Raw genomic sequence first — 12,680 nt, 5'->3', positions numbered from 1 at the left:
TTTCTTTGATTTGCCTTTTCTTTTATGACTTGCAAACTTAGAATAAGAAGTTGTAAAGAGACGATGAAGATGGATTAAGGTTTTTCTCTCTATTTTATAAGTTTCTCTATTGAATCTATTGTTTAGGAGTAAATTTAATATTATTATTATTTAGAAAAAAAACAATTTAGCCAAAGAGAAAACAAAGGAAAAGTCAAGTTTATGAGTTAGCTCCATATAAACTTTTACATGGTGCATTCAGTTCCTAATTCAATGAGGCGAGGAAAGGTGTTGTTGTATTTTTCATTGTGGCTTCTTTATATATTTTATATCTGGACCAACTGGCTCATTCAATAGAAATTTGATCTGCATGAGTATCAGAAATCCTAATTTTGGACAAATAAATCCAAAATATTCTTGAAAATTGCACCTGTAAAAACCCACTTAATTTATGAAACAAACCCAGCCACCAGGTAGCACCACCAGCAAACACCACCACCAGCAGCACAAGCACAAACGACAACAACATTAAAAGATTGAGTGTTTTTTTGTGGGTATTTTTAGAATTGAAATTTTTTAGAATAGAGGTTTTCAAAGGTATATTTAATTAAGATTTTTAATTTAGGTTGAAGTATAACTATCACTAATAATGAATAAATTGAAGAATGAGTGCGCTCAGTCCCAATCCAATGGAACGAGGAACGAGGAAAGATGTTGCGTATTCGTGACTTCTTTATAAATTTTTTATCTAAACCAATTGGCTCATTTGGTAGAAATTTGATCTTTACAAGTATAGAAATCCCAATTTTGGTAGATTTTGTTGGTGGAATATTTTTACATGATGCTTCTTTCTATAGTCCCTATCCATGCAAACAACAATAAAATATACATATAGCCTTGTTGCAGGTGGTTAATAAAAAGATAAAAAAGGAAATGAAACCATAAAACACTTGTGTATTCATTAACGAAACCACACCCAAAACTTTTACTGCTTAGTCCACCATCTGCTTGTTAAATTTAAACACCAAGAAACAGAAACATTTAAGAAAAAACATTACAAATCACAGGAAGCTCAAACACTAGTAGATCCAAACCCTCCAACACCTCTCACAGTTGCATCCAAATCCTCGAATTCCATGACATCAGGACTTACAATTTTCTCAAGAATTAACTGCGCAATTCTATCGCCAACCTTTACCTCGAAATCAACACTAGAGTGGTTAAACAAGATAAACCCAATAGGGCCTTTGTAATCAGCATTTATGACACCAGCACCCACATCAAACGAGTGCTTCCATGCCAATCCCGATCTGGGTGTAAAACAACAAAACTCAATTTTAGAAACAAAACCAAACCATCTGTGAATATAAATTAAAAGGTACGAAGTAAGATTTACCAATATGAGCATAAGTTCCTTCAGGTATAACAATGCTCAAATCTATTGGGATAAGGGCTTTTCCTCCAGCTAGAACCTCTGTCTATGAGGCACTGCACAACATTAGAAACAAAAACCCATGAATTTTCTAATAATCCTGCATCCTTCAAAAAACAAAAACACTAGAAGAGGGTTTGGCTTAATACCTGGAGAGATCATAGCCAACGGCAAGCAAAGAGCATCCAGAGGGCAAAGCAGCGCTTTCAGAGAGCTTTTTCACTTTCAAGAGAGATGATGAGATTGGAGCGGCTTCGTGAACGCCATTTTGTTGGACCTTAGGGATTTCATGAGAAGGCTCTTTGATTTCAGGGCTGTTGTTTCATAATTCTACTAGGGGCATTTTGAGGACTTAAGGGTTCAGATGATAACAAAATTTGAGTTGAGAAGATGAGAAATGGGAGAGATCTTGGGGATTAAGTAGAGAGAGACTCGCCCATGGCAGGGATTTCCACTTGATGGCACCAGAAGTTCCCGCCATGTTTTCGTGGTTTATAAGGTACTCTCGAAGTTGCAGAATGCAGAGGGATTATGTGTCCGCACCTTGAAAACTTCTTGTATTGTTAATGTGCCTACGAATCCATATCATTGATTGTTACTATAGCCTAAAAAAATGATTAAAATAAATGGTTAATGTTAAAATAATAATAATAATAAAATATTTCTCATATTGACTAGTTTCACGCTCTTGAGCAGAATGCTCAATCCAACTGTTAGATTGAACTAAAATTTTTTGAGAAATCTCATAACATATAGTTCTACATTTGATTAAAATTTTAGGGCAATCCAAGTTTGGAAGGATATTTTAAATAATGCTAATAGTCGGATAGTAAATAACATAAAATTCTTCAATGGCAGTTTTGTAAATAATCTGATGAGCCGGCAAAGTCCCGCAATTTATTCTCCCTTCTTTTGACGCCAGAAACAGAGGTAACAGAGGAATAAAACATAATGGAGAGAAAAAGAGGAGGGAAAAATGTTTGAAACAAAAACTTACCTCGAGTAAAAGAGTAGAAATTGTGTAGAATGAAGGATCTAAAAGGGGTAAAACAACAAATCACTCCCTCAAGCAAGGATTTAAGAAGAAAACTAAGTGAGGGAGAAGGGAGACAAAGGGGTTGTAAGTCACGAAAAAGAAGAAAAATTGAAGGGGAGGAAAAAAAAGTATCACCAGGTTAGCTTTTGAAGTTCATTTTAGTGTTGGGAAATGAGTTCAAAGTTGTTTAAACATGTTTGGGTGGAAATAAATAGATTTAATGCATTGTTCTTAGATTTCTTGAATTAGGATTTTTAGGAGAGAATTTGGAAAAAAATGTGAAATTGTTGAAATTGATACATTGTGATAGGATGGGTTGATAATGATGCAAAATAATGAAGGATGGAAGATAAAAATAGGGTGTTATGAAAAACAACAATGTTGGTCACATTTGAAAAAAAAAATGAGGATGAACATGGAATGTATTAAAGCTTGTAGAATTGTGTGTGATTGTGGTGTGTTGATGCATAAATGATTAAGTTGTATATAAGGATATAATAATATGTGGAAAAGTTAAGTAAATAAATGGTTAATGTCAATGCATGCTACTATGTATAGGTAGAGAAATTAATGTATTGCAATGCAAATTATTGGAAAGAGTATTAAATTATATGTTCATGAACAAGTTAGTTAATTATGAAGGTATAAGGAATGGTGTGAGGATTTATTTGGATGATCATATGACATAAGGAGTTACCAAAAAGAAATAATTGAAGTATAAAGTGTAAATCAATGAGGATTGAAGGTATTTACTACCGAAAATAAAAGATGCATTTTAAGGGAAATTAAGTTAGAAAAATATGTATTTTTAAGCATATGTTGGGATCTTTTAGCGTTGATCAAATCGTATAGTCGGGTCTATTACAGCTGGTATCAGAGCCCTGGTATGGATTCTAGAAAGAATTCAAAAGAGGTTGTTGATGTTTGTTAATTTATTGCAGGATGGTACGTACCCGCCAAGAGATTAGAATAGATCTATCCTCTATAGAGAGGGGGAATAGAGATATAGACTTTTACGAGGGGCAAGAAGAGAGCCCTTTGGAAGATAATTGCTTCACATGCACCAGCAGTATCGACTCAAGCAAGGCATGAAGAATCGACAAAGCCTCTAGTCAGACAGGAACTAAGGCAAACTGGAGATGTTCGGTCGACCGTGTCAGCCCCACGAGAATGAGCAGAGAAGCCCCCTTAGACTATACCTGTAGGACCATCTCTTTCTTATGTTGATCCAATGCTCTTGGCCCAGCTAGTCAAAGTAGTAATGGAAGGTATGACTAATGTTGCCACTTTTATGCCAGCACCCCCACCTGCACCCATCATACAAACCATTTTAGAAGTAGCTACACTACTAATAATGTGGTACATCTAGTTTGATTTATGAAAAGTATGAGAGAAATGGGTTGTGAACCCTACTTAGGTGAACAAGATGCTGAAGTAGCGGGAAGGTGGATTAGAAACGTAGAGAAAATGATTATTCAAATTAAGATGCCAAATGATTTGTGAGGAGATTGTGTTATATAATTACTATCAGATAGTGCTATGACTTGGTAGGAGACAGTTCAGTTGAGGAGGGCTACAAAAATCCTATCCTAGGATGATTTCAAGACGGAGTTTGAGAATCAATATTACTCCAAATATCATCAAAAGATGAAGGAACATGAATTCCTAGCCTTGAGACAAGACGGGATGTCAGTACTCAAGTACAAGAGGCAATTTCATGACCGCTCACTATTTGCACCACATTATGTCCCATCAAAACAACACATGATAGAAAAGTTAAGGGATGGCTTCAGATAAGAATTAAAGTAGGGGTTGATTGCTTTACAATTCAAGACAGAAAGGGAATTGATTGAAGTAGCACAAGGCCTTGGACGTTTGTATGGAAGAAGGCCACCACTTCCAAAGAAGGGTAAAGGAGGACAGTTCTTTCAATTCAAGAAAAAAAAAGGACATCAACTAGTTCTTGACAGAATATCAGTGTGAAGTTAAGAGGTGGTCAGACCCGCTCCAGGATTGTTGCTTCAAGGGGGGGTCTGATTATCAGAAAGACATTGTCTACCCTTTTTGTACACAATGCGAACAAAGACACCTTGGGAATGCTTGGTTTCTCCTGGCCGATGCTATATATGCCAAGGAAAAGGTCATAGGTGGAGAGCCAACCAGTACTTCGAAAGAGGATGTCATCATTATGGTGAGAAGGGTCAGTTTAAAAGAGAATGCCCACTATTAAATACCGAACAACCTCAGAATCAAAGGCAACCAAGTTAGAGTCACCAATGGTCCATCACGGCGAGCAGACCAGGAATGTTGACTTAGTCAGGAGTCAACTCTAACAGGGGACGACTTAGAATGCAAAATGAAAGAGGTCAGGGAAGAGTTTTTCATACAACCCAGAAGGATGCTAGATCGACATCAGATGTGGTGGTAGGTACGCTACAAATGAATACCTATCAAATGCATGTTTTGTTTAATTTTGGTGCCACTCATTCTTTATAGCAAATAAAAATATAGCCAAACTGAATAAGGGAACAAAAAAGGTAGAAAAAAGATTTATTATTGGGACACCTTTGGGTGAAACTATGGAAACAAATGTTGTATTCGCAGGGGTGAGAATTAACATTAATGGGTGTGAACTAAAAACAGATTTAATACCCTTAGAATTAAGTGATTTTGATATAATCCTAGGCATTAATTGGTTGGGTAAAAATAAGGCTCGTCTAGATTGCTTTACAAAAATAGTAACCTTCTAAGGGCTAAGGGTGAAACAATGGTCTTTAAAGCGGAGAGAATTTCCAACCTTACAAATATAATCTGGGTTATGGCTGTGAGAAAACTATTAAAGAAAGGTTGTACATCATACCTTGCCTATGTGATAAATTCGAAAAATGGTAAAATAAGATTGTCTGGCATTCCAATTATGAGGGAATTTCCAGATGTATTTCTGGAAGAACTGTCGGGACTACCCCTAGAAAGAGAAGTTGAAGTCACCATCGACATATTGCCTGAGGTGTCTCCTATAGCCCAATTGCTGTATAGAATGGCCCTTAAGGAATTGGATAGGTTGAAAATCCAATTGCAGGAGCTCTTTGACAAAGGGTTCATATGACCAAGCAACTTACCTTGGGGGGCACCTGTATAATTGTGAAGAAGAAAGATGGAACGTTGAGGCTTTGCATAGATTACCGTTAGCTGAATAAAGTGACGGTAAAGAATAGATATCTGCTTCCATGGATAGATGATTTATTCGATCAATTGAAGGGTGTTAAAGTGTTCTCAAAGATTGATTTAAGATCAGGATACTACCAGATGCGAATCAAAAGGCAAGATGTGCCGAAAACTGCCTTCAGAACTCTCTACGGACACTTAGAGTTCTTGGTGCTACCATTTGGATTAACTAATCCTCCAACACTTTTTATGGATTTAATGAACTAAGTATTCCAACCGTACCTTGATAAGTTTGTTGTTGTATTCATCAATGACATCTTCGTTTACTCTAAATCCTATAAGGAGTATGAACAACACCTGAGACAGACACTATAGACTCTAAGAAGCCGCCAGTTGTATGCCAAGTTGGATAAATATGACTTCTAGTTAAAAGAAGTTACCTTTTTAGGGCATGTAGTGTCTTCAGAAGACATTTTTTTGGACCTTTAGAAGGTGGAGGCAATTTTGAGATGGGAAAGGCCTACTACAGTAACTAAAATCCGTAGTTTTCTTGGATTGGCAAGGTATTATAAAAGGTTTATCAAAGGGTTTTCAACAATAGCAACTCCAATGACATGACTCACCAGGAAGAACATAAGATGAAAGTGGTCAAAGAAGTGCGATGAGAGCTTTCAAGAATTGAAGAGAAGGCTTACTACTGCCCCCATACTAATCCATTCATCCAGAACAGAAGGTTTTGTAGTCTACAGTAATGCCTCAAGAAAAGGATTGGATTGTGTCCTAATACAGCATGGAAGAGTAGTTGCCTATGCATCGAGACAACTGAAGACTCATGAAATCAACTACCCAGTTCATGACTTAGAATTGGCAGCAATATGTTTTGCCTTATGAGTATGGAGGCACTACTTATACGGATCCCAGGTTCAAATTTTCACAGATTATAAGAGCCTTAAATATTTGATGTCACAAAAGGAGTTGAACATGCGACCACAAAGATGGGTGGAATTAATTAAAGACTACGATTGTATTATAGATTATCATCCAGGAAAAGCAAATGTAGCTCTCAACTGTAAAGATAAGGCAATTATGGGTGGACCAATAACTTGGGATGAGAAAGCCGTGATTGAGCTAGATAGATTGGGGCCAGTATTAAATGTGAGTCCAGAAGGATCCTTAATGGCTCAACTAAGGGTGAAGTCAAGATATCTAGAGCAAATATTAGAGGCACAATAGCTCAAACTGGGATTAGGGGGTGAAACTCTTTTTTGAATGGGAGATAATGGAATAATGATGTTGGGGCGACGCATGTATGTGCCTAACAACAAAGTCCTTAAACAAAAGTTATTACGAGAGGCCCACGAGTCTAAGTTCACTGTACATCCAGGTAGTACTAAGATGTAGCAGGATTTGAAATAGTACTACTGGTGGCTAAATATGAGAAAAGAAGTGGTTAACTATGTGGCAAAATGTAGTATTTGCCAACAAGTACAAGTAGAGCACCGAAAGTCGGTAGGGCTGTTACAACCAGTACCAATCCCTAAGTGGAAGTGGGAGATGATCAAAATGGACTTTATATCAGGACTACCTAGGAGGAAGAGGGGAAATGATACAATCTCGGTCATTGTGGATCGACTAAGTCTGCCCTTTTCCTACCTATTGCATGTACCCTGCACAACATCGATGGTGATTTTTTGTTCGTTTGCTTGATTTGGGAGTTGCCACCTAGTATTTGATTAAAGGTTACTAGGAAACCCAAATGTACTGGTCTTTGTCAGAGATTCACGGGTAAGGGACTGGTTGTGGCTAGGGAAGGTATTAGCACCCCTAGTGCACCCTACCTGAGGTAAGTTGCTTCGTGATTTTGATGTGAATTAAAATTTTGAAATAGTAGCGAAATTCTTAAGGCTTTAATAAATCAGTTATTAAATCCCAAAATATATGTAGAAACATGTTCTTACATTTTCACAGGAAGTACAACATGATTTTATTTGTCCATAAAATACTTAACCATATACAAATTAAAACACTTAATTCTTTTTCTTTCTTTCTTTTTATTTAGTTTTTGTTTTTTATAATTTTAACATTAAAAGAAAACATACATAAAAAAATTACAAACACACACACGTCACCGTTTAGTATGTTTACTCACACACTCACACTTCCATATTCATTACAAAATATCCATAATTCAAAATAACCCTAACAAACATATTAAACAAAAATTTACATCAAGAAAATAATTTACAAATAGACCCCTCAAAACTCAGGAATATTGCTGGGGACATCAGTGAAGCTTCTAGGGTTACGGAACAGTGGCGGCGTGTCTTCTCCACATGCCACCGCCAGAAAATTCAAGCAAACAGGCGATCTAGAATGGTTTCCTCCCCTCTTCCCTTCCCTGCTGGCGGTGAAGGCAACGTCACCTCCAAAGCCAAGAAAACACAACAATCATTTTTATTTTATTTTTTCTCCTTAGATCTGGTTCTTCCGGGTCTGATTCTCAGTTTGTTGTTCTTTCCTTCTTTAGGTGGCGATTTGTCGTGGTGCGTGAAGGGACTCCCCGGCGACTTGCATGGTTGGAGGCTCGCTAGATTAGGTAGATCGTCGACCCCTCTTTCTTCCTTTGTCGGCGGTGAGGCAAGCAGATGTCTAAGGAGGGGGAACAAACCACATTAAGCTCGACCCCTTCTCTTTTGGCCGGCGTTGAGGCAAGCAGAGGACTGCTGGTGTCTGTGATGCTGCTTGTGGTCAGTTGCAGAAGATGAAAAAGAGTAGGGGTTGTCTTAGCTGGTCTGTGGTCGTAGCTGTTAAGGAGACGGAAGGAGAAGAAGATGTTATTGAGGGGAAGGCTTCGGTGCTGAAGGTTAAAGACGAGAGGCAATGTGGGAAGGAGAGGTGAGCCACCTCTTTGTAAGGCTGAATTAACAGCTGTTTTGGGGTTGGTCTAGTGAGGTGGAGAGTCGTTTGGGGGAGGGAAGATGGGGACAGTTGTTGTGGAGAGGGAGAGTGGCGACTGCCTCTTGGTTGGGAGAGAAGACCGTGAGTTTGTGTTCAGCTGAAGAGGGAAGGTCATGCATGTGGGGGCTGAGGGAGGAGAAGAAGATAGGGAAAAAACCAGGGGAGGGGGCTTGAGTGGCTGGTTTAAGAGGAAGTGTGGGGTTCTCTAGTTTTCTTTTGGTAAAAGAGAAGGGGAGGGTGGCGACTGTTTGGGAGAGATAGCTTTAGGTTTATGTTTTTTTTTTGTTACCTTGATTTTCTCTTTTAAAAAATTGCTCCCCTTTGTCAATTTTCTCCCCCCTCTTTATGTGTATTGTGACCTGTAACATCCCCATATTCGAGATAAAGCAACGATCTCATGTTAACTGATAAATAGAGTGATAAATTTTTTTATATATATATCTATTCATGGTGTTTGTATTAAAGTCTACCAAAATTTCAACGAAGTCTCCCCTATACCGGGAGGTCCCAAGTTATCGACATACGACCTGTTTACACTTCTAATATACCGCATCTCCTAACTCAATTCAACCCAATCATCCTGGGTCTCAATCCCACAAACATCATCATTCATATCAACCACAATGTTTATGATATACATTGTACAACAATTATCATTATGGATGGATAAAGATATAAACATGCATACATGGAACATGGTTATACAAGGTACATAATTAAATTCATCTATTCCAGTTTAAACATCAATTATACAAATTGAGGTATAAAAAAGTTGCAATATTACCAAAATACAAGGGTATACTCCTTAGGACCTAAATTACAAAAAGTGAACCTAAGCTAGAATCTACTCTTGTCGTGCATGTGATGGTTCTGAAAACAAAATACATATTATTGAAATATGAATATCACAATTATAAAGCAATACAAATATCCAGCAATTTAAAAAAAAACAAACATGCTTTCATATTTTATTCACTTCTCTCTTTTGGTTGTCATTGGAAATTCTTTCTCCTTCAACTACTAAAAACCAAATCCTCTTCCATTATCAACCTCCATTCAAGATCTTATAAGACCATCCAGGATTATTTTTGCTTAAAACATTACCGATACCAGTTTCATTGTTATCATCATCACCCCGTAGGAGTCGATCCAAGGTGATCCCCTTACCCGGGATCGTAACATACATTACATGTATGCTAGTCAATACATGGCGATCCCCTTACCCGGGATCCTAACATACACTAAATGTACGCTAGCCAAACATGGCGATCCCCTTACCTGGGATCCTAACATACACTAAATGTATGCTAGTTCATGCCCCAAATCACACTTCTCATATTTCCTTTGTCAACGATAATTTCATAACTTGGCAAATCACACAACAACCGTTCACCTTGAATACACATACATTCAGAATACTATCGAAAATATTGACATCATTACACAAACTTTCCTCCTTTCTCCTAATATCCAATGTTCGGTAATTTACATCTCACATTAATAACATATTAAATCATAGAATTTAACTAGAAAGTATAGGTGTGGATCACCTACGTGCAATAGAAGCTCTACTCGTGCTCCCCTGCTGCTGTTGTTGCACCACGCCTGTGGTCCCTCCTGCAAATCACTGGTTTATCTCATAAATTTTCCTCACTCAAGGATATGTTTTATAATAAACATATCAACAACCAAGAACCCTAATCTATAATTCACATCAAGGCATCAATTCATTATCGAATTTGAAATAACTTATAAGATCATGTTTAGAACACCTTACTCAGTATGAATTAAGGTTTTGATCTTCAACCAGTTGAAGATTTTCAACTCCCTCCTTCATTATCTAATGACAGCCAACCCTCCATCTTCTCTTCTTCTTCAATTTTCTTGTTAATCCCTTGCCCATAACTGTTTATTCCATCTATAAACCCTTAATCTTGGATGGGTTCTTGAAATTTTTTTGTTTCTCTCTTGATTTTGCAAGAATGGATACAAAAACTCCCTCTTTTGTTTCCTTACGATTGCTGCAGATTTTGGTGAGAAAAGGAGTATTTATGCTCTATAATTTTTCTTATTTGCATTTAGGCCCCCACATCTTCTTCTTGTTCTTCTTCTTATTTTCTTCTTATAATTAAATTATACCTCTTTTCATTTCTTATAATTTCACCCCACAACTTTTAGTTTAGTTTTTTTTTTAATTTAATCCAACCCTCAACATGTTTGGGTTGATTTATAATGTCTTAAAATATTTCGTCCAGAAAATTTTATCCAAAAATTTCTGAATTCCCATTTTTATTTAACCATATGCATGAATTTCTTGACTTTTATTTCTCATTTAGTTAGTTTGCAATCTAAGCAACCTTTATTTTTCCCCATGGTTTACATTCTCCCCTCCTAATGGAAATTTCATCCTCGAAATTTAAGTTATGTACCTATGTTGAAGAATAAATGCGGGAACTTTTGCTTCATCTCGGACTCTCTTTCCCATGTTTCTTCTTCTGTTTGAGAGTTTCTCCACAATACTCTTACCAGGGAAACTCTCTTATTCCTCAACACCCTCAAATCTCAATCCAAGATCTTGACAGGTTTAACTTCCATGGTTAGATCCCCTTTAATCTTCATAGGAACGTGTGGCAATACCTGTGAGGGGTCTATCTTGGCCTTTCGCAGCAATGACACATGGAACACATTGTGAATCTTATCCAAATATGCAAGCAACTCTATACGATAGGCAACTGGTCCAATTCTTTCCTTAATCTTGAAAGGGCCAATATATCTCGAAGTTAATTTCCCTTTTACTCCAAATCGAATGATGTTTTTCCAAGGCGCCATCTTCAAAAATACCTTATCCCCCACTTGGAATTCTAAAGGCCTTCTTCGGTTATTTGCATAACTTTTTCTTCTTCTTTTTTTCTTTTCTTTTGTCTATCCTGGGCTTCCTTCATCCTCTTTTTGATTACCCTTATCTTGTCAGTTGTCAGTTGCACCATTTTAGGTCCCAAAAGGTTGCTTTTTTCCTACTTCCTCCTAATATATTGGGGTACGACATTTCCTCCCATACAATGCTTCATATGGCGCCATACCAATATAGCTTGATGGCTATTATTATAAGTAAACTCTACCAATGGCAAGATCTCTTCCCAGTTCCCTCCGAACTCCAGCACATAGGACCCAAGGAGATCCTTAAGAGTTTGAATGGTCCTTTCAAATTGACCATCCGCCTAAGGATGAAATGTTATACTTACATTCAACTTTGTCCCCAATGCTCATTGTAAGCTAGGCCATAATCTCGATGTGAACCTTGGATCCCAATCTGATATAATCGACACTGGCACTCCATAAAGTTTTATTACTTCATTTACATATAATTTTGTTAGCTTATCAATCGAATCAATCATTTTCATAGGCAAAAACAAAACAGATTTTGTCAGTCGATCCACAACCACCCATATGGCATCATTTCCCTTCCTTCCCCTAGGTAATCCCGTCATAAAATCACAGAAATATCATCCCATTTCCATTCTGGAATCGACAATAACTGTAAATCCCCTGCAAGTCTCTGGTGTTCTATCTTTACTTATTGACAAATCCCACAGTTCGACACAAATTCTGTTATTTCCCTCTTCATATTTGGCCACCAGTAGTATTTCTTTAAATCTTTATACATCTTCGTGCTTCCAGAATAAGTAGCAAATCGAGATTCATGAGTTTCTCTCAATACTTCTTCCTTTAAAGTCTTATGATCATGCAAAAAAATTCGTCTACCCATAGCTATTAGCCCACCAGATAACATTTGGAATGCGGTTCTGGCCGATTTTGTTTCACCCTCCAGTGATGTTAGGGTTTCAGCAAAGAAGAGGACCAAACCCAAGCAGAGGAACTCCCACTCCTCCACCTCTCCTAGCGATTGCACTGAAGGTTCTTCTAAGAATCCCCGAACTAATCTTGCTCCAAAAGAGTGTTTTGTTGGGTTTCATCAGGGCTCTCCTCATTCGGGTCCTGGCAACCCGACCCGAGCTTCCTCTCCTGTTCTCTCTTCTCAACAGTCTTCGGGTCAAGATTGCTCCTCTTCTACACCTCCTAGTGGTGGCCCCTCTACTGATGATCGTTCTA

At 37.6% G+C, this 12,680-nt stretch overlaps 2 pseudogenes; both read right to left on the bottom strand.

Annotated features, from left to right (window-relative positions):
• The window catches only part of LOC133682928 (uncharacterized), a 142,242-nt pseudogene that overhangs the window by 41,659 nt on the left and 87,903 nt on the right, over positions 1 to 12,680 (bottom strand).
• LOC133681952 (deoxyuridine 5'-triphosphate nucleotidohydrolase-like) lies at positions 1,052 to 1,754 on the bottom strand (annotated as a pseudogene).

The sequence above is a fragment of the Populus nigra genome, chromosome 2 (genome assembly GCF_951802175.1).
Source record: "Populus nigra chromosome 2, ddPopNigr1.1, whole genome shotgun sequence".
Lineage (NCBI taxonomy): Eukaryota > Viridiplantae > Streptophyta > Magnoliopsida > Malpighiales > Salicaceae > Populus > Populus nigra.
Note: the sequence above shows the minus strand (reverse complement) of the source record. Positions and strands in the feature narration are given on the sequence as shown.